The 23,767-nt window shown below is 36.7% G+C and overlaps 1 protein-coding gene across 2 annotated transcripts in view; it reads left to right on the top strand.

Annotated features, from left to right (window-relative positions):
- The window catches only part of PCDH11X (protocadherin 11 X-linked), a 507,269-nt gene that overhangs the window by 454,956 nt on the left and 28,546 nt on the right, over positions 1-23,767 (top strand). The gene's annotated exons all lie outside the window — the stretch shown is intronic.

Here is a 23,767-nt window from a genome sequence, read left to right as displayed (position 1 = left end):
AATTACATCCTGTGTCAGCTTTTCAGGGACAAGCTATGTGTCACAAAACTGAAATCTATACTGCCTCCATACAGGCCTTTCATAGTTATTTTGAAACTGTAGTTAGCCAGACGTTAACATAGTGATGTTGTATCCTGATTTAGCAGCATTATATAATATAATAGTAACTAATAATTTTTTGAACAAACTATCCATACACCTATTAACGTTTAATCTGTGGAAAGAATATTTGGATATTCACATTCTATTCAGATAAATGGGGTCTGTTCATGCCTCAGTAAGTGCCTCACTGTTTCAATTGGGTTGTGAATAAACAAGACAACCATGAATTTGTGTGCAGCAGAGAGTCTAGCTTTGGAAACAAAAGAATTAGAAGTTTTTACTTAAAATGTTCAAAATCTTACTGAATAAAGCATAATCTGGAGGAAGTTCTTAAATTCATAAGCTTCTCTTACTGTTTCACTTCCAAATTTATTTCCATGTAAAGCTGATTTTCTTTTTGTTATATACCACCAAAACAATGTTGTGCCATAGGGAACCAGTACCATTTTCATTAATTTGAGTTTAGGTTTCCTGAGTAATCTGGCTGCCATACAGCACAATGAAAATCTAAAGTTTCTCTTTCTTCAGTGTATGAAGATCTGTATTTCTCCAATTACTCTCCAGGGATTGAAGTAAAGAAACTGATACCATCTTGCAGAAATTGCCCTTATGGATTTTATAAAGCTCTTCTCTCTTTGCCCCACAAAATTGAAAATTAAATATTATTTGAACCAAAATGTTTGTCCTTAATTCACTGGATATATGACTTGCATGTTCTAAAGGCAAACCAGGATAAATCTTGCACCTGGGGTATTCAACGCCCCTTTTAAAGCAGAGTAGCTAGATATGGTGAATGTGAATTACTGATCGATTTGAGGAAATACAGTGATTATACCCTTTGCTGTAGAGTAATTGAATGAGCCTATAAATATGTAAGTTGTAAAATCCTGTCTATTGTCTATGAAAAAGTTAGATTTTATTCAGTCCTGACATGTCTATGGTATCATAGCTTGTTTTTGTATCTAAGCTGTCAAAGATTTCCATAGATTTGAAAATCTGTCCCTTGGTCCCCATATTAAATGTCACTGTCAGTTTACTTCATGAAAAATGAAGCTTATTTGATGTGGTTGTCATGATACTTGTATAAGTAGTGCACCTATCCCTATTTTCTGTAAAGAAAAAAATGACTATACGTAGTCAGACTTTTATTCTGCAGTGACTTTTGCAGAGCAGAACTGTAGTAATGTATACTTTCTTCACTCAGATAATTTACAGAATACATAAACATGAAATGGTCTAGAGTGAAGAGGGTAAACAGAATACTTACATGCTACGCAACAGGATTTACTCTGTCCAGATCAGTATAGCTGGAAATACTACTTGGAAGCAGTTATATACATGTGTGCTCTTACCCATAGAGAAAATTCATTGTCATATAGTTATGAGGGCTCATCTGTAAATATTCACCCCTAAGCATTTATATAGATTTCTCAGGCTGTGGCTTTCTTTGGGACAAAAGGGTAACACTGACCACTGACCTAGCGAACAATTACTAAAGAGGACTCTTAGGATATGAGTCATCATTCCAGTCAGGCTGCAGAGTACTGAGGAGCAGTGAAGGAGCTAAAAGATCTTCCCTTTTTCTAGGGAATTCTCCTTTTGGGTGAGAAAACCCCAATGGGAACAGTCTCCATTTGGCTTTCATACCAGTATGCTTGTATGGAATAAGATCTGTGCAGTTAACTCCTACATCAGTGAGTCTGCCTGTTGCTCCAAAGTACACAAGAACATGGGAAAACCAAATGCCGTAGATTGTTCATTTTTTAATTTTATGCCATAGATTGTTCATTTTTGAATTTTATTATCAGTCTTTTCCAAACTTTCCCCTAAAATAACAGTATTGGTCGTTCTTAACACTTGTTCTTGACACTACACTATGAGCACTGTGAATGCAGTGACATTCCTAGCAAATGGCTTGGCATGCTGGAACAAAGTACACAAACGTGACCAATCTTACATTGTCATTATATGACAAATTCGCACTTTGAGAGCAGTGTTTCTTCAGAGGATTTTCCAAACCTGCATATGGCACATTAGTCCTTTAAGCTGCCTGCAACATCAGACTTGAGTTAGTACTTTTTATGTCCCTCGTTTTTTTCTTGTTAATTCCTCTGCACATAACAGGTGTATTCATAGGCCAGTTGATCTCTTTTCTCCACGAGGTTGTTTTTTTGTCTCTTTCCGTTGTATTTTAGGATTGTCTCTGTATCTTCCCATTGGGTAGCCCATCCTAGGTTAATCAATGTACACATACTTTCTCTCATATCCATAGAGAAAGCATCATGTCTTGGAGTCACTTTATTATGCATGTTTGACAACTACATTTGCAAATAATTCAGTTCTTTTTCACCTCCAGGTGAAATGTAGGACTCCATTTAGTACAAATTTGTGCAGCCACTGTTTCAGGACTATATGTATATACTAGAGAATGATTGTTTTCCCACAGAAATACTCAGAATCTAAAATGGCCAGTATCTGGCTGGCTAATGGCTAGTATCTAGGAAGGCCAGAGTATACCTGTACTGCGGTAATAGTGCTGTCTGTGGGTGTTTATTTTGTCCACCGAGTTCACAGAACACCTTAATTCAGTTCTTGTACCATGACTGAGCTTCACTGAAATTTGTCTCCCTGTACAGCTGTTAACACTGTCCTTACTTATGACATGGCCCAAATCACCTGTCATCAGCAAGAAGAAAAACATGTATTTAATGAGCCATATAGTAGCCAAGAAGCAAATCTCACACCTAACATTATTTAAAGTATAAAATTCCTAATGAGTGTTTACAAGTTATCATGAATGACGTGAGATTTGGTGTTTTAATTAAATACATTTTCTACTTTAGGAAACCTAACTTAAAGTATTAGTGTAAGTTATGGCATACACTGGCCTGCAATATATTCTGGTAAATTGAGGCATCATTTAAGTTAATATTTTAGTCTGTCACACTTGCCTGAGCAGTTATAATAAATGTAAAAAAAAAAAAAATAAAAATTTGCAAGTCTAACTGGATTATATATTATTAATAATAGACTCCTAGACATATCAGGCACTGTACCAAAACATAACATTGACTGTGATGCCAAAGGGCTTACACAAAAAAACAGGCAGGTAAGAAGTGAGGATGTGACTAGAAACTTGTACTTTTTCCTTTCAATCACAATAATTTCCCCCCATTTAAAAGAATGAAAAAAGGGCAGCATCAGTTGCCTGTACTTCTCTCCATCTTCTCTAAGTTTCATTTATTTTTATAGTACAGCTCTTGCTCACTACAACACTACAGGACTAATTTGTTTATCCTTGTATCTGTATTTGTATGTGGCCTCTTAATGTTGTACAGGAAAACTTCAGACTCCTTCCGAACCTCATAAAGCAATTTTGAGGTCAGAATTTATTACAGCGGAGAAATGATAGAAACAAATAGTAAGGTCATGCATAAGGTACAAATAGCTGGAAGGGATCTCCAGATGTAGAACAGTCTTTAGTGGCTTATTCTCTCACCTACAGCCTGTCACATTCTTTCTCCTTATCTCCTTGTCACTGCTTAATACTAACAAAATACTGATTCTTACCTAACATTTAACCCAGTACACATCTGAAGAAAACTAACGCCAGTTTATTTTTCAGCAACCTAGTCAAGCCTTCATTTTTGATCGCAGAACTCCCCTAATAGAAGGGAGAGAATTAATTTTGGAGAGCAGATATGGTAAACCTCTAATATGAGGTCATGGAAGATGTGGAGAGAACGGATTCATATTTTCTAAACCCTTCATGTTCTAAGGAGGAAGGACACAGAAGTGGAAAGCTGGCCTGTTCAAAACCAGCACAGGGAGATTGTTTTTCTCTTGGGACTAATGATTAATCTGCGTCACTCATTGCCATATGGTATCCTGAACTGAACATTAATAAGAATAAAATAACACTCTACTTGAAATGATTAGTATTTAAAAATATGTCAAGAGTATTGAAAGGATTACAAATCTTCATGCTTCCTTGCATAAATGGTCTTGTGGCACATGTGGTTAAAAGGACACTTTTCACAGGGTAGATTTGTCTCCTAAATGAAGAATTTGGGTTTTTTTCCTAAAAAATGTCACTGTTCAAGACAGGATTTGGGATTAGATGGATGACTGCTTTGATGTGTGCTGGCCATTTCTCTTGACACTCCAGTCAAGGAGTTCTAGAAGTAAAACTTGTCTCCTTGAAGATTTTTGATCATCTGGCTGCCCTGGGAGATGAAGGGTTGCTCCATGATCTGACAAGTGCTGTGATGGGCTGAGATTTTCAGTCAAGCTTTAGGCAACAGTGAACATTTACTGACAAATTATCACCTACTCAGAAGTAGCTGGTAGTAATGAAAATGCTAAGGAGCCATTAACCCTGTTTGAGTAACCTGTGCTAATGTAATTAAGAAGGTATCAGAAAATCTACACGACAATTATTTTATCATTTACTAAAGATTTCAGTTTTTCTTTGTTTCATGTCATTAATAGTGACAGCAAAAAATGCCCTTGTTTAGATTGAGAAAGGTTTGAAAGAGGAATAAGCAGATGTCTGAAGTTATTCCCCAAATGCTAGCATTTTACATCTATTGAAAAGTGTTATAATTGTTACTGAAGGTCAGTATGCCTTTGACAAGTAGATAATGTCATAAGCTGGGCTATTAATTTTGTTGAAAATACTATGTTTAATTAGTACATACTTGAAGAATTGCAGAATAATGGTTATGTAAGTAATGAAACAATAGGGTCGTGTTTCCTTGTCTAGAAGTGCCATGATTTTATTTTGATTAACTGGAGGAAATAGTAACAGTGTATGCTTGTACACACACACACTGTCTCTCTCACTCTCCTTCTGCCCTGCATCCTACATCTCTTCTTTCTAAAAGAATTATCTTTTTTTTTTTTTTTTTTTTTTTTTTTTTTTTTACACAGAACACTACATGGTCCCTTCTTTTAGGACACCTTCACAGCACATATGGTATGAAAAGTCTCCAGTCTTTGGAGAGTACAGTGTGGTAGTTAATAGTTCCTAACTGTGACTATCCTGGCTCAGGATTATTAAATTAAAGTTTAAGCAGCTCCTACTGTATAAATTTAGTTTATCTAGTGCTCACTTGAAAACTGTAGCCTAAAATGTCAGCTCATAGAAGAGTATATGGTTGTATGAATTCAGTAAAAATACTTTGTATTTTTGGGTAGTGTTAAATTTGGATCATAGTTAGTATGGATCAGTGACACTGCATAGAAGAACAGCTTACCTTGAAACCAGTAGGCTGGAAGGAGATCTACAAATATTTGGGCATATCATCTATCTCAACAGATCCTGATCCAGAAATTTTCATTTTTAAAACTCCCATTAATGGTGAAAAAACTCTGGGTGTATGAGCATCTATGACTCTGCCAAAAAGTATCTTATCCAATTATTAATAATAGGTGAAGATTTTTACTTTGGGGGCGTGGAGGATGATGAAGCCAGTGTCTTCACATTTTAAAAATTGAATAGAAAAAATTAGATTCTTCATTCATGTGGCTTAATATAAGAAGTTCTGCTGAGCTCTCTTATGTGTGCATCAGTGGCAATGCCTACACTGGGATTTTTATTTTGAAGTTGTTTCTTTGTTTTAATCCAATTTCGGGAGTGATCTTCTGCCTGTTTAACTTTGGATATATTCACGTCCATGTGACCCGCATTTTGTAGGGCAGGCTGGTGCACCCAGTCCGCATGGCCCTCACAGCTGTCCCTTGCTTGGGGCATTTGCCCCATAAATGTTTATGTGTTTATGTCCCCAAAGCCTAGTCTAACCAAGTGGATTAATGCCTAATCCTTTCTGCTTTGTGTTCCGTAGGACCTTTTCAACTCTTATTATAAAACCTTAATGACAGCTCAGGAGCTTTTTGATTTTGACCATTTTGGGGGGGGCTCTAAGCCAGAACTTCCTGAAAGCATCTAAGGAGATTTTCAGAGGAGTACCTGTTAAAGCTGGGATACTACGAGGCACACCGTTACAAGGTCATGCACCTGGCTAAATGTCGGAATTCTGAAACATTCAATTTTTATATGGACCATCTAGGAACTAATTTGTTTAATAATATGTTCGGCATGATTCACAGAGAACTGTATATATATTTTTTTTATATCAGGACACTAGGGTCTGTGAAGCATGCAGACAGCATTTGAGGGTGGTTCTGAAAGATCATTTGGAAGACTGAGCTGTGATTCCTGATGCAGCCTCTGCTGTACCAGCTCGTAGAGCAGTCTCAGGTTTCATCTAGTGGAGATTTATTGTTTCCAGTCCAGAAGAGATTTTTGGAAATGAGTTAGCATGTGTATAGTGTGGGCAGGAACCTCAGAGCAAGATCCAGGGGTGATCCATGTTGACAGAACTAGCTACTCTTCTCTTGTCCATATACAAATTGCAGTGTGACTTAATTGATCCAGTAAGCTTTAGTACTTTTCCCTTTGTTCATTCAATTCAGCAAAAGCCATTCCACTGACTTCTGGTAGATTCTGGATTGAAGTCTCAGGCAAACCCGATGAAATAATTGTGACTTCTAGAGGCTGAAAAGCTTTTAATTTTACGGTACTTTCCAAACAGTTAGGTGCTTAGATTCAATAAAAAACCTAATGCTTTTGAGTTCTGTTGTTATTCTCTATAATGTATTGAATTATGTATTAAATTAATAAATGGTGTATTGAAAGATGATCCACACTTATGTATGTTGAACAGTGAAGCATTATTCCCATGTTAAGTGGTGTATAAATACGTAATTAAAAAAAATGCTTTGACTGAAGATGCTTATAATAAACACATGATTAGAATGCACAACATTCACCTTTTATTTTCCAGTGTCTGAATAGGTACTAAGTATTGACTAGCTTTGTCTAGCCTAGCAGCTATCCCAAACTATTCTTTGTGAGAGGCAGAGAAGAGATAGGAGTGGAAGGGGAGACAAGATGCAAGAATTATCTCCAAAGTACAATCAGATTGTAATTTTATTTGTGTTACCATTAGCAAATCACAGTTTGATTGTTAAAATGCATCAGTGTTTGAGAAGACTTGCAGCCAGGGAGCATTATAAGAAAATACATAATTCTCAAAGAAAAATCCTTTCTATTGTTCAAAAAACGAAAAGTTTTAAGTATTGCAAAGAAGTGCTCTTGTTACTTCTTTCAAATAGGCAGGGAACGTGCCATGGTTTATGGATCTCTTCAAAAGTGGTTAGCCATTAAAGGCTGTGATGTAGTAATAGATTTCAGTCGGATTCAGTATTATGAGATTCAAACATACAGTCTGTTCTGGTACTCTGTAGGAAGAAGCAGGCATCACTGAAGGATTGTGACTTTTGTTTTCTGTTTAAAAATTATTTTTTTTTTTTTTTTTCAAAAAAGCAGCTCCAAAAAAATTTCTGTACAACCTTTAAACCAAACAGCTAATGTTAAAAATCTTAATTTCAATTCCTTGCAAGGACTCCCTCCATAACCTGAGAGAAGTTTACTGTTGTTTTATTCACAGCTAAGATATTCAACTTACACATCAGATATTAAGAGTATCACTATGTATTATTCCTTGGGCCCTTGTGATGGTAAATACCTTAAGCATGTTAAAAGCTGAAGTTTACCTATTAACTCATAACTCGGATTTAATTTCATCCCATGTGTGTAGAGTCTCCAGTTAAGTACAGTCTTGATATAACAAGGATTGAGCTGCTTTGTATTCTACAATTAATTTTTATTATTACCCTTATTTATTTTACAAATGGATAAATTAAAAATACTACATTACTTATAAAGTATAATTACATCAGTTGCGTTGTTCTCACTGATTTCTTTTACAATTGAGGCAGACATCCCTAAAGGAGAATTATTCACTAGAGGGAAAAACCTGTAGGCATTAGTGATTATGTATTTAAAACACTGCGTGTGGGTGGGTGTATATGTAGAGTTCTATGAGAATAGTGAATGATCATGAACACTCATTTGCAGTGCATTTCCAATTGTCCTGAGCACCACTCCTCTGCTGGTTCAGATGGTTCCTGAGCTGCAAACAGTGGCAGACTGAGGCAGTACAGCCATCTGCTTGGTCATTGCCAGAGTCGTGATGCTGGGGCAAATTTGGCATTTGGCATGACCCAGTGCAAATGTTCTTAGATACTGGGGTTAGGGGGATTCTCTGAGGGACAATTCTTTGACATTGAGATATATGTGCATTATAAATTATAAGTACATTTGAAAATTTGCAAAATTTATAAAAGATCTTGAACTGATAGTGTTGAGTGTACCAAAATAGAGTACTTACCTTGTACTAAACTGGCCCAAATCTTTCCATAAATCTTAGTCATGTTCGTCCTTATTTCCACCTTATTTACACGAATACATTATTTACCGTAAATGCTTAGTTGTGACTGCAGAGTAACTCAGCCAAACTAGTTTTGCATGGGCAAATTTAGGTACAGTAGCAGGCTGACCCTAGCAGTATCGACCTCAGTCTAAACTAATTTACAGGGTTTCTCAGTGCAGATGTGTAGGCAGATCAGCAGTTTTCCAAGTGAATATTGTAAGCATTTGTTTGTATATACCAGAGCTATGGCAAATATCTGCACGCTGTTCTTCTCTACATTAGATGGAAAATTATGTACCTTATACAGAGTATTTTCTATCAACCAATTTTTTTATCCACTTTCTTAGGAACCTCCTGAGGAAACAAGACATATCAAAATTAAAACAGCAAAAAAAAAAAAAAAAATCAGTTACTGAGGTGAAGTTGAGAAAAGCAAAAGTGACAGCAGTTATACGAAGAAGCGCTGGCTCTTGAAGTTAAGCTGCTCTGTCATATACCATCAATTGGACTATTATCTGGCACAGGAGGACTGTAATAAATTGTCAGATTTTCTTCTTAGCCGAAATGATGGGATGGAAATTGTGCTGTGTATTTTTGGACAGGAATGGGGGGAAAAAATCCAGCATGTAGCTGATTTCCTCACATGCCAGACCTGCCATGATGCACAAACCCAATTTCCAAAATGTAACTCTTAGAAATCTTGTATGATAAATGCTGAGATGGTTAAAAAAGAAATACCTATCTCTTCTCTGGGAAAATAAGATCAAGGAGGAGAAAAGTCACTGATGAGAGAGAAACTTTTTTTTTTTTTCATATTTAAGACAAACAAAATATGTGATATCAGATTATTTGTTTTTTTCTCCTTGTCAGAGAATATGATGAGGAATGCATGCTTTACTTTGTGACCATCTCTGTGCTGCAGTATTTTCATTTGAAGTAATTTTTTTGAGAATTATAGTATCAGAATATTCAGTTATTGAATAGCAGGGTATGGAATAGATGTTACTACATATAGAGAAACTTCCTGGGGTTTATATGATCTAATTTAGACTATCTGTGATGTTTTTGGAAAGCAGCTAATATGTTGTGATGGTATGACCAGTTGATAAAAATACTCTTTCAAAATATATGTCCTTAGAAGAGAAACCTTTTCAGTAGAATTATTTTCTGACTAATATATACATGTCTGTATATTATATGTGTAATAATAGGGTATTGATACATGCTTTTAAAGCCTCAACTGAATCATAATGTAACTGCTGTAATCAACAAACTTGAATTATTTTGCATAGCCAACATCCTTAAAGAATGGCTAAGACTTCAAGGATCTTTCATGGTATTACAGTTTTCTGAATTATTTATAATATTGTAAACAACAAGTCCTTAATTGACAACTACTCTGAATAGAAATAGATAGAAATACCATAATGAGGGGCTGAAATTATAAGGGAGTAAATTTAGAAGCCATTAAGGCTGCCAACTTTGTTCCTCTGCTTCATTGCAACCATTAGCTGGTCATTCACCTTTTCCTTTATTTTTTAGTCAGCTGCAGCAGTAGTTGTGTAAAGACTCACTTATGAGTCTTTTCAGTGAGCTTGGGAAAGTTCAGACAAGGGATCAAACATGTACAGCAGAAGAGAATCTGAAAACCTATCTACTACCTTCAGCTTTCCTCTTCAGAGTCTTTGCAAGCCACTTGATGTGGAAGGTTCAAGCTCTGAACTAGAACAAGGACTTACATCTCAGTGTACCTTATGAAGAATTCTGTGTGTATAATATTTCAATTATTAGATTGGGCTGTAAAATGTGCATGTTGTTTTTAGATCTTCTTTCTTGGCAAAAAAAGAATTGTCATCTATCAGAATGTGTATTTTTATATCAGTTCAAAGGTCTTGGTATTACAGTCTGAAATAAGTTTCTTTTAACCAGTAAATGGAAATTTAATCTAATGAAGTCAATAAAAAATTGTACGAGTCAAATAAGAAAGTGTGCAACAACTAGACAGAATAGTAGAAGCCAATGGAAAACATGCCATATCGTAAATCAGTCAGAACTATGAAGACTGTAAAAGAATCAGCAAGTCTGTCAGAATACTAGGAAACAGAAAGTATAGTTGACAATCATGAGATGATGAAAAATGAAGATTATTTACTTGCATTATTCCAGTGCCATTAGAAACTGAGCCAAAAATGGAAGTGCCAGAGCATGTCGAAGAAGTGTAAAAAATCATCAGGCACAGACTATATTGATCTATGAATTTTGAAAGAACATACTAACATGAGTAAGCTGTTAACAAAAGTGTGTAGTTTGCATCTAAATAAACAGCGGTGGAAGGAAGAAGGTAGCGGCTGCTGTATCTAGTTTTTACAAAATGCTAGAAATGATCCTGGGATCATTTCAAAATGAGAAAACTTGTTGAGAAAATGTTTTAAAAGAACTAAAACTTTCCATCAATGTGAAGAGAATGCTAAAAACCTAAATTATGCCAGCATAAGTTCTGTAATAGTACATTTTCCTATCCTGCTTCTTCAGGATTTCCTTAGATTGTTGATTGAATAACAGATACGCTGGAACCTGTTGGAATAATTCCTTGGAATATTAAAAGATTAAAGTCTCTGACAGATTAATAGAAAAGAACTTGTCATGAGTTGTCAGGTAAATTATTGCTTTGGATTAGAAACTTGATAAGACACTAAAAATAGGGTAAGAATAAGTAAACAATTTGGAACAGTGTTGCCTCAAGGTTCCACTCTGCTACAATAATAAAAATAAAGACTTAAAGAAACTGCAAACTGATAGATGGCATATGAGAAAATAGATTAGTGAATGTCAGAGAGGTTTGAGGGTGTCCAAGGATTTGATCTCAGCTGAGAAACTTTGGATTCACCGGTTTATGATAACTGGTATTTTCATTGTTTATACATATGCATGCTCTGAAGTGTTATGGCAGTGTTTGAAATCCTACTGAATAATCTAAATACATATTTCTACTTTTTTATGTTTTCTTTTGTATTAGAAGGTATGGCTTCACAGGAATAAGAGCATAGTTTCATTCTTTGGGTGCCGAATTTCTTATTGTCATCTCAAAGCCTGTGATTTAACTGAAACTGAGTATTTCTTTAATTTAAGAAAAAACTGGGTTATTCTATAAAGTGGTGCTATTACAATCGATTTTTTGGTGCTTTTGGTGTGGGTATATATCTTCATTTTGTGGCTAAAGAGTGTGCAACAAATCTTTACAAGCCTTTACAAAGCTTACCAACCATGAAACAGATTTCACGTACCATCTGCTGTGTGAAGGACACATTAAAGTAGTCCCCCATTTCTCCAAAGCATCAGCACATTCATGCAAATCCCTATTCTCCTACCTGTACTTTTGAAAGTGATGGAGTATACTATCTACACAGTTCATTGAATCATATTTGAACTGTGCAGTCTTGTTCACAGGAAGACTAGATAGCTAGATAACACCTAAAATGCAGCACACTCAGATGCATTCAGCATTTTCATTTGCAGCAGAGGTAGTCAACTACTTAATATGGATAATTACTGAGAGAATTAATTTTATCCAAAGTCCCGTTAAAGATGTAACAAAATTTAATAAAAGCAGTTAAAACTTCTGGAGAAGGGTAAACTCATGACATTCAATGCTGAATTAATAGCAGTTCCTCAACATATTAATCCATTATTTGTCGCTGTTGAAGTTACTTTATTGAAAGTCTGTTTGAACAGTGAGACAAAACCAAAGAAAAAAAAAAGAAAATGCATTAATAATGAGTTCAGTGGTTTTTGTTCATATTACTGACTGAACCAAGTTAGTTTAGCTTACTTAAATAAGGGCAAAGGCCTTTCATTCAAATTGATTACAGTGACTTTTGTACACCAGAAAAAATGTTTCTGGTGACGCCCATCTAGTGGTACATAAACATCTGTAAACTGCGACCTTGCTGTAGGCTTTTACTTGTTTTATGCTAGCAAGATGATCTTGGCTTAAAAGAGCTAACACACTGGATTTCTTGACAATCAATGTTTATTACTTTTAGTGTAGTGCTCAAAAACCCCACAGTATTATTAATTGTCAATAGAAAAGTGATAGTCAGCAAAATCCAAACATATTAAACTGTTCATCATAATCAGCAGAACACAGCAAGTACCTGGAGAGACTTTAGACCTTTAGAAACAGAATAGCAGGCAGTCTGCAATATCTCACTTCTAAAACCCTGCATATGGTCCAAGTAGCTCTTGAGTAGATTTTAGGGCCAATTTACATGTATTGCTTATATTCTACTTTGATATTCCTGTGAGTATTCTATACAGTTATAGCACTTAAAGCAAACCATTCCAAAAGTATTCACTCCTTCATGTGGTTCTGAGGATCCGGACACTTCCACTTCCATATGACTGGAAATCCAGTCCTGAGCTTTGTTGGGAAGTCTGTGCTATTACAATATGTAGTTGGAATGGGTCTTTCATTCAGGGTAGTTTTTTGCAGATGTATCAGTTTGGTTGCTTTACCCAGAACTTTTATTTTGGAGAAAAATAGTTCCTTGTTTAAAAGAAATAAAGAAGGTGCCTCCTGTGTAAGACTTTCTCTTTACTTGCTTGTAGGGCTTTTACCTTTTTTGTTGAGTAATAACGTAAGTTTAAAAGAAATTAAATTCCATATCTGGAATGTCTGGTTTTACTACAGATTGAATTGGGAAGTTTCACTGTTTGAAGAAGTTTTCTCTTTTATTCACATCTTCCAGCACAGAGCTATCTCCATCATATCATAAAAGAAAACAACTAGGTAACAGAATGAAGCAAAAGAGGCAGATTTTTGTAAGTGTTAGCTGTGGGGCTTTCTTGTCCTTCAACATTGATTTTTACTAAATGCCATAGGCATAATTCTATTAATTCTTGGGAAGCGATTCCCTAAACTGCAGTATAAAACTTGGCTTATCACCTGAAAGACAGTCTTAGTAATTCTGGAAATCTCATAAGGAAATCTCATAGGAAACATCCCTTTCATTTGCTTACTCCAGTTGAGTTTCTGGTATCATGCTATCCAAAGACAGCTTGCGTAGTTTTATTCATTCTTGTTCCTGTTCTATTCATAAATAAGCCTTAGAGTCTGTGTGGTGCCTCAAAGCTAACATTGTAAACTATATTTCAAAATAATAACACAGAATGGGGGTTAAAAAGTTTACAATCTAGTCCAAATTTTAAAGCAAAACGTATCTGTCCCAAATCAATGTCTTGTTGCTGCTAACTGTGGATTAAAAGTCATGTTTCATTCCAAGACAGAGCAATCCAGGAATTGCTTCAAGGTTCATTACATCAGCTGTGTCAGAAGGAAGAATTGTGTGTATTTCTGGAATGTTTAGGAAGTGAATTCAGCCTAATCACTGTTAATGGTATGAGTAGCTAATGGTAATGTCCTGTGCTTCTGTCATTTGTCCTGCTTGAATATGGTCTTAGTGTTAGTTTATAAAGATTTGAAGTCTAAAGCTAGGAAAACACCATAAAAATTAGAGAAATAGCAGATTAATCTCTCCTTGGCTGTGTAAACATAATTCTGTATATTGAATTGAGGGGTTGCTAATCCCTTACAATCATGTTTTTTTCCAATTAAGTTGCAGGGCTTTAAATACTTTCAATCACAGAAGGCTGAAGAAGCAAGTGCAATGTCAGGAAGGAGAGGAGGGTGGTAATCCTAAATGAAAGTAATTTTATTAGGAGAGAAAGCAAGCAGCAAACAGAAGTTCTGAAGTGGAGAAGTTCAGAAAATAAAAGATTCTGCAAAATGCTCTGACCCCCTAGGGAAGTGAAGAAATAAAATTGGGATTTTCAGCTTGATTAAAGTTTGATTTATGAGCTGCTTTTTGTTAACAGCAGTGGAACAGGAGGAGGAGAAAAAGGATTTAACTTGTAAGGGAGAAAATTCTTTTGGAAATTGCCTTCAAGTTCATGGAGTTTAGAAAAAGTGACAAATGGAACTGTTTTGTAAGTACTCCTAGCCTCTACATTGTTCTCCACTCCCCCCCAATCCATAGTTATTAATAAATTATAAAGAATAGTGAAGTAATCTAAAAACATAGCAGACGACTAATTTGATGTTTTATTATTGTTCAAGAGTAAATAGCTTAATATTGGGGCATATCTCCTGTATTTATATTGTGTACAGTCTTACTTAGGTGCCACAAAAAGGCATCAAAAGATCTAGAAGGAGATCACAAGCTTAATTTCCATACATGGGAGTCTTTTGCACAGAGGTTATTATATGTAGGAGATCAAGAGGTGGAAAAAATTTTCAAGAAATGCTGAACCTTTGTGCAAAAAGGTGCAATCTTTCACAAATAGAATTAAGATAAGGAAAATATAAAATAGTGAAGAGTTTCTTATATTTTTCTCCTGTTGGGAAGGAGCATGGCAAAAGTTAACGCTGGCAGGGAGTGGTACATAGTACAGCTTTCTTCCTGCTCTATGTATGGGAAGATTTCTTCATCCTTGTTTCATCAGGCTCTCTCCCCAGTTTCACAGCTGGGGATGTAAGCTGTCAGTCCACAGCAAATGGGAAAACAAATCCCCATTTGATACTGCTGTCCCTTTCCCTGCAGAACACGAGGTAAGGGACTCCTGGACCCAGCAACTTCAGGCAGGATGCTGTTTCCACAGGTCTAATTCTCCAGAATGGAGTCATGGTGACATCCTAACTTAGATCCATAGATAAGGTATTAAAAGTTCCCAATTCTTTAGTGCACTGAAGGGTTAAAGAAAATGCTGACATGCTTTGTAAGTAATAACGGGTTCACATTGGCTTACAAATTGAAAGTTACTATTGTAGAATACCTTTTGAAGGTAAATGTAGGAGTAAAATTGCTTTTCAGTTTGAATTGACTCAGACACTGAAAATTCTGAATTGTCATCATAAAAATTCAGTCTGCTAGTGCTTTAACAACCCTTTACCTTCCATTTTTAGATAAAGCACAAATCTGTGTAAAGTAATAACACACAGGGTCTTTTTTTTTTTTTCTTCACTGAAAAGACATTATAACTTGTTGTTCATCAAAAGTTTTACAGGCTGTGATCCATGATAAGATAGTTTGACCACTTTGCAATTGCTTGAAATCTTTGATTAATTTCAATTTAACTTTAATTCCAAATTAGCAAATTTCATGCTAATAAGAATGGAGTTATCATTGTGCTAGTTGATAAAGTATAAACACTCATATTGTGCATTTGTTAGTATGTTTTACTAAGTAACATGCAGGAAATCTTGAAACCATCTGACAGCCATCATCAAGACTTAATTATTTCTGAAAATTTACCTTTTCACTATAAGCCCAACTTTATCCACTTTGGTAGGTATAAATAACCAAATTTAAAATCATTTTTCTTCACCTAAAAATCGAAACCCATATATATTTGTATAAAATTCTTGGATTTAATATTTTGTTGGCTGTATATCAGCAGATATTAACATCTGCCTAAAAATAAGGGTATGGACATACATGACATTATGCATCTGTTCAATCAGCAAACTCTGTTTCATTGTTTCAACAAAAGTCAGTATGAGATCTACATTTCCGAACTATTAGCAAAATCAAGATTTTTCAGTCTGGAAGTCAGTGGGCTGAAGTTTGTCTCTAATATGTGATGTTGATAGGTGATGATATATCAACGCTGTCAGTCTACCACAATAATAAACATCCTCTGCTGTTCTTCTGTATGGGATACTTTCAGAACCATATGCATGTCATACCAAATCATAGTAGAGGTGGTAGACACATGTATAACAGCATATCTTCGTGCGTCCTTTACACTGGAATTCAGAATCTGGTCTAACTCCCAACTCACCTGGCAGTGGAAATGGAGATCTGGGGGTGGCCTTGCCCCCTTCCCTTTCCCCAGCTTCACGCACCTTTCCTCTTCCCATCGGTGGGGCACAGAGCAGAGGAACTCCATGGACAAGGTGGATGGGAAGCTGACACAGGAGTGGGTAAGAGAGGAGGATACTTGCAGTACTACACTGAAACAGAGCGGAAGAGGTGACTCCCCTCACCCAAAGCTGCCTCTACTGGCAACTTTGCTACAGGTACATTCTTGAAGAGGTATAGCTCTGTAATGAGAAAGCAAGTTGGTGGAAAGAGGGAGAGGGAAGAGATTTGAAACATCCAGGTGGTTCACAGATATGTTATGCAGCAAATATATTGTCATGAAATTAATATTAAATGTCTGTTTAAGACAGTATAGTGGCTGAAAAATCTCAGCAATGACTCCCATTACAAGTATAAAACTTAACTCCACCTTTGTCTTCATAAATGTGTAGGCATTTGGATAAAATCAGACACTTTAAAAAAAAAGTAAGGATTGCATACCAAATATATTTACTCTAATAAAGGCAGAGTACCTTCACTTCCTTCAGTGCACACACGTAGTATTAGTTTGTATGCAGCAACGGTAAGTACTGGTGTACATAAATTTATGAATATCAATCTGTGAAGTCAGTGATGGAGATTAGAAAGTACAGTTTAGTGTCTCCTCTGTGTTGAAAGGTTGTCTTTATTAGAATATGTGCAGTAGATGTCTTCTGCACATAGAGATTTGTCCCTACAATCATTGTATCTTTAAGAATATCTTCCTGTCACTTGGGTGTTCCTAGGCTGTCTCTTTATCACTTAAAGAAGCTGGACTGTCACCACATTCCTGGCTGCCACTGTCAAGCTCTTGGAAGAGAAGTGGGCTTAAGTACTGCTGATGAGTGTTATCTGTAATTTACCACAAAAAGCAGAAACTTTCAGGGTAAAAAAATTCTGCCCTTTCATATCTTTTCTTGGTGCTATTTTATTTTTAATGTACTCTTACAAGGTAGCTTTGAACTCGATTCACATAAAAGAGCCTCCAGCTGTACATCTTACAAAAAGCACGTAGACCTCATTTAATCATTCCTTTTTATTCCTGTGACTTGAGTGTTATCTCTGTTCCGCTCTCACTGATGGAGCTGGCACTTTAACATCATCCAAATTTATTCTTGATCTAATTCAGTAGAACACAAAGCAGAACAGATTTCCAAAGTGGAATAATAGCCACTTAAATATCGTTTAGGCCCACCACATACAGAGGCAACAATTTCAGTTTCTTCAAAATTATTTTACATCTTCAACAAACACGATTATTATTCCTCCTGCTTATTAAGGCACCATCTAAGTCACAGAATGCCCACTATAGCCCAGATGTAATTTTATGTGATCAGTGTTACACATTGGTACTTTTGTGTTGGAATGACTTTTTTATAAAGTTTTTGCAACCATGTTGAAGAATGGCTTTTGTTTTCCTCAAACAGAAACTGGGATGGTTCTGCTTGGAACATAAGCTACCAAGCGGGGAACGTTACCTAATGATTCTCATTAACAATGAAATCTAGCCTCTTGGATCATGTCACTGTGGTTCCCAGGCCACAAAATTCATTGATAGTATGAATTCCTGTACCTATTTTCATCATACAGGAGGGATAGATCAGCAGAATTACATTTATTGTTCTCAGTTTCTCAGAAATACTCTTTGATTACTCAACCTGCAGAAAAATAATGCTTTGAAATTTATTAGTCTTGAAACTTTGGGTCAGGTGGGAATTGTTACCTTTCCCATTACCTCTGTATGAATAGAACTGTAGGTCAGCTGAAGTGGAATTGGATTTAAAAGCTGGGACACCTTTTCTCATTAGCCAGTACATGAAGTAGCAAATAGACCTCCATCGCCTAGATTCATCTGCTTGAAATAACTTTTCAAGAAACTTTTTTGTTCAGCAGCGTCCCTTTCCATTCTTTAGTAACCAGCTTCCTAGAGAGCAAATGTAAAATAAAAACATTATTAAGGCAAGGTGTGTTCCAAATCAATCAAAAATTATTGTTCTCTAGGTGATATTTCTTGGTGTGCTTTTTGCAAGGAAGAGCAATTTTTATTACTTTTGAAATCACTCAAAAAAAAGAGGTGAAAGGGTTGCCCACCACACTTTAGCCATGCAATAAAACCTAGTTCAGTTATCCTAAAATGTCGGTTCCCAGACTTTCAAAATGGTAAGTATAATAGATATCTTTACCCTGTAAGGTTATGCTGCACAATCTGGCCGTCAAAGCAAAATCATAGACAAACCTGGAATACTCTGGCCATCAGCCTTTGATTTGGTACATGCAGAAGAGAATCACAAATGGTCACAGAGTTCATAAATTAGCAGCAGCACCGCTGTCACAATTGTGCCATGACTATGATATGTCATTTCCTCGCTGTGATTAACTGTGCTTTACCAGGAACCCATTTTTCAGTAGAACAAAATGGGAGAATTGAGTTTCCTTTATATTTCACTTAGTTCATTGTGACTGTAGACTTCAGTCCGTCTGATCCAAATTGGTTAAATGTTACAGCAATTTGGCCTCTTTTCAGCTCCAATTTCTACTTTCAGAACCTAAAGACCGTGAACTCTGTCTTACTAAAGGGTAAACTCAATTTTATTTTCTGTTATGTGAGCTAATTGGTGAGGGGTTCTCATAATGTCACGTCTTCAAGGAGATTGCAATGAGTGTCTTAAAGTTCCGGCCAAACATGTGAATTTGCTGTTCGTGTTATAGTATTAATTAGAACTAACTTAGATCTTTTCAGAATGTCCGAACTCTACAGTTCAGAAAACGGAAAGTCTCATCTACAAGTGATCTGAGACCTTAGGCAAATTCCATCAGAAGTGTATTTAGAGTAGAAATTGGGATTCCTCTGTTGAATCTCTAGCAGTTACATTGATTAATTATTTTTCACTTAGCCTTCCATTCTTTCTTCATTAATGACTGTCATATTGCTTATATTTTTATAGGGGCATGGCACCTAATTATTACATTTGGCAGACTCTGCCATAGCAGAATGTATTTTAATATATAATAAGGTATTACGACTTGAATGAAAACAGCTCCTATTTTCACTACTGTTTTCATTGTGTAGTGCTGCAGTCAGTCCTCAGAGATAACCAAACCAATCAAAGACAATGCCAATAACCTTAAACAAGATCCTAAGATACGGTTCCTTTTAATGATAAGAAGACAGTAATTTATATATAAAGAAGCAGTGCAGTACAGGCTGTCAGAATAATGAATTCTGTTTCACCCAACTCTGAAGAAAAGGGGAATGTGTACAGCTTACTAAATTTTGTTTCAGTATTTAGATGTGCTTTCACTTGTGCTATTAGTTATGGTCAGCTTTGATTCTGCACATTTTATTTCTGCGATACCTGTACTGGGTTAATTCCCACAGAGGTTTTTTTTTTTTTTTTTTTTGGTTGGTTGTTTTTTGGTTTTTGTGGTTTGGGTTGGTTTCTTTTTAAAATTTGCTAATGTATCCATTCTCTGGACATCCATCAAATCATATTTTTTCAGATAACCTGTTCACCTTGTGGACCATGTATGTTCTCATAACATGGTTATCTGCGAACCATCCATCATGATACGTTTTTCCTCAGTAACAGACTAACATTATTTTGAACCATGTCTTACTCATTTCTTGCCAGGTTCAAGATTGCCTTAATATATTTTTGGTTATGCAAACACTGTTACTCTAGGGTTCCTGAATTTCTCAGGGTCCCTGAAAATTCAAGTTACATAATAGCAAAAGAATATATGTGTGTGCAGGCATGTCTGTGTGAGCAATACTTTTCTAACAATTCGTTACTAACATCTTAACATCTCATGTCAATGGAAGTTCTCAAAAATAATTTGATACTCTTCAGTCTACAATGGTCCATGCAGGTTTTGGTTGTTTTTTTCTTTTTTTTTTATTAAGGTTTCCAGAAATTTAAAGCAAAGAAAAAATTGCAAAGACACGGCCAAATGGAAGGATTGAAAGAATTTTCAAGATAATGAACACAGATGGGTTTGCCATTATCCATCACATAAGGAAAAAAAAAAAAGCCATTTTATGCTTTTGTATGGCTAGTTCATTCTAGATACATCTGAGTCAGCATTTCCAATACTAATTTCAATTTAGTCCATGGCTGTGAGTGCTACACTAGCAAGAGAACACAGCTGTGATTCCCTACAGTGCAATGATAATCACTACTCACTGCAGTTGCTGGTTAATGCAGTAACCATTCTTCTGACGTGCCAGGCGAATCCCCTGTAACTCTTTATGACAGATGCGATCTGGTTTGTTTGCTCACAGTTCACTGTATTGGTACTTTCTGCTATTTTTTTGTGTCTGAGCAACAAACAGGAAGGGTGACTGTTTTGTGGTGGCTGCTGTACTCTTTGCAGTTCAACACCCTGGGTGGAGGAGGATTAGTGCCAGGGCATGGCCGATGTATTTGGCAACAGCTCAGTTCGACAGGTTTATCTCAAACCTGTAATCACATGGGGTCTACTACTATGTGGCATTCCTCAGGGGTCGCTACTGGGACTAGCGCTGTTTAACATCTTTGTTGGTGACACAGACAGCGGGATCGAGGCACCTTCAGCAAGTCCACAGACAACACCAAGCTGTGTGGTACAGTCAGTGCCCTGGAGGGAAGGGATGGGCCATCCCGAGGGACCTGCACAGGCTGCAGAGGTGGGACTGTGTGAACCTCATGGAGTTCAAGGGCAAAGTCCTGCAGAGGGGTGGAAGAAATCCCAAGCACAAATACAGGTTGGGTGGAGCATGGATTGAGAGCAGCTCTGCAGAGAAGGATTTAGAGGTGTTGGTTGACAAGAAATTCACATGACTAAGCAATGTGCGCTTGCAGCCCAGAAAGCCAACCATGTCCTGGGCTGCATCAAGAGCAGTGTGGCCAGCAGGGCAAGGGAGGGGATTCTCCCCCTCTACTCTGCTCTCAGAGACACTCCCCCTGCAGTGCTGTGTCCAGCTCTGGGGCCCCAAACGTCAGAAGGACACAGACCTGCTCGCGTGAGTCCAGAGGAAGCCACGAAGATGCTCAGGGGGCTGGAGCACCCCCTGTGAGGACAGGCTGAGAGAGCTGGGGGTGTTCTGCTGGAGAAGAGAAGGCTCCAGGGAGAGCTTAGAGCGGCCTCCCAGTGCTTAAAGGAGCTGCAGGAAAGCTGGGGAGGGACTTTATGAGGGAGTGAAGGGATGGGATGAGGGCTAATGGTTTTAAACTGACAGAGCACGATTTAGATACGATCTAAGGAAGAAATTCTTCCCTGTGAGGGTGGTGAGGCCCTGGCACAGGTTGCCCAGAGAAGCTGTGGCTGCCCTCTCCCTGGAAGGGTTCAAGGCCAGGTTGGACGGGGCTTGGGGCAACCTGGGCTAGTGGAAGGTGTCCCTGCCCATGGCAGGGGGGTTGGGACTGGATGGGTTTTAAGGTCCCTTCCAACCCAAACCATTCCATGTACTTATGTATTACTATTGATAACGTTGTGATGAATGGCAGTTGTCATGCACATGATAACAAAAACATTAATTAGGTTCTTGATGATTTTCATTACTCCAGCCCTGCAGTAATAAAATACTATTACCTGAGTTATTGCTTCTTTAATTGCCCCTGGCTTACAGGTGAATGCACAGCAGATTTACGGCTGAAGTATCATATGTATGCATTTGCAAGCAGCAACTGGTGTTTATATGAACTGAACTGAACAAGTAAGCCTGTAGCACATGCAAAAATATTTTAAAATTTCAAACAGGAAAAGATAGGTTTAAGGGGCTCTTCTCTTTTCTGAAAGCACTAATCACAGTGGTATTTAAATACATAGATGTTCTTCCTGTGCTTTCAGTTATTTCAAATGCAATTTTACCAGCCCTTTGCAAATGAATGAATTCTGTACCTTTGCATCTACTTCTGTATGTAATCTATATATTCCCGCCCTGAAGATAATCTTTATTTTTTTTAGCTCATTTCTAGCTAAATATTGTATGACAGTAGCTTGCAATGAAACCGAAAAACTGGAATAGTGAGGAGAAAGAGAAGAGAAAGCAATTAACTCCTACTCTGTTTAAATTTGAAGAATAAAGGACTAGCCTTAATCAAATGGGTATCCTTTGGCCAACATAATAGCAGAGCATTGTCTATGAGTTCTGAGCTTTGTAAATGAAAGTCAGGAGTTCAGTGGAGTATTGTAAACTGTGTCATCTGGGAATTTATAAAGGGAATATATGGCCAAGAGATTCTTCTTCAGGGCTTCAGCTGTTCAGGAACACTTGAGTCCTGTGGAATACAGATCTAAGTATATAAATGCTCAGAAAGTCTTCAGTTTTGTTAAAATGAACCAAAATATTTTTCAAGGGTAAGATGAACTATTTTTTTTCCTGATATTTCTGGAAGAACAAAATATAATGACAAAATAAGCTCTATCACAGTGACCATTAGGAAAGCACAGATCAAATGGTTAAGCTGTTTTTCCATTGTTTACAAATCTCTGGCCTTCTTTTTTATTATCTGAATAATACCTCTGCAATCCTGTAACCCAGAAACAAATCCCTGCCCATGGTAAGAAAGCTGAGGAAATCTCATTCTTCTGAACATTTTTTAATTAGTTTGGACGGAGGAAAAAAAGGCAATTCAGGCAAAACAAGAATAGTTCTGAATATAACTTGTTCTGTATACTTTCTCTCACCTCTCTTAAACCAGAAGTACCTGTTTTTAAAAACAAGCTTATATTCAGTACAAATTCTTCTAAAGTATGCTCTTTTTGTGACTAAGTCTGTTTCAAAAGGATGTGAGATGAGTCTGAAAAATTAGTGCAGAGATATATTTTAGCACCTTACACCCTGGTTTATCCCAGCTAACTCAGGCATATGGCTGTGGGCTGCCAGGGATCGGAGTAGTTCTACTTTCCTCTGCACCTTGGCCTTGTGTTCTTCCTCTCAGTCTTGTGTTTACTCTGGTTGCCAGGTTGGTTGGTTTGTTTTCAAGCAATTCTTTTATTTTTATTATCTGTTCAACTTAAATCTACATCTGTTTTAAATCTACTTGTCTTTTAGCATTCACAGTCCTATTTATTTTGTATTAGGTGACCTGAAAACCTCACTTATGCCCATAAATAATATAAATTAAAAGAGAATCCAAGTTTTAAGTCTGCTTCCTGACAGTTATTCACTAACACTGAAGGTAATGTAATTAATTAATCGGTTTCTTAAGAGACTTGTACTGCTGGATATCTTGATAGAGCTCCAATGGAAAGGCAATATTTGATTTTCTGTTGTTGTTGCTGGATTTTTATATAAAAAAAGCCATACTACAATTACTTACACTATTAAGCCATAGCTGAGGGGTGATTGCAGATCTGTGGATTTACAGATAGCAATCCTTTCATCACTCAGTTGTGTGTTTTATGAGCATAGGATTTGTACGTTTTGATAGTTGCTATGGTATC

The sequence above is a fragment of the Athene cunicularia genome, assembly GCF_003259725.1.
Source record: "Athene cunicularia isolate RWA chromosome 4 unlocalized genomic scaffold, athCun1 chr4_part3, whole genome shotgun sequence".
NCBI lineage: Eukaryota > Metazoa > Chordata > Aves > Strigiformes > Strigidae > Athene > Athene cunicularia.
Note: the sequence above shows the minus strand (reverse complement) of the source record. Positions and strands in the feature narration are given on the sequence as shown.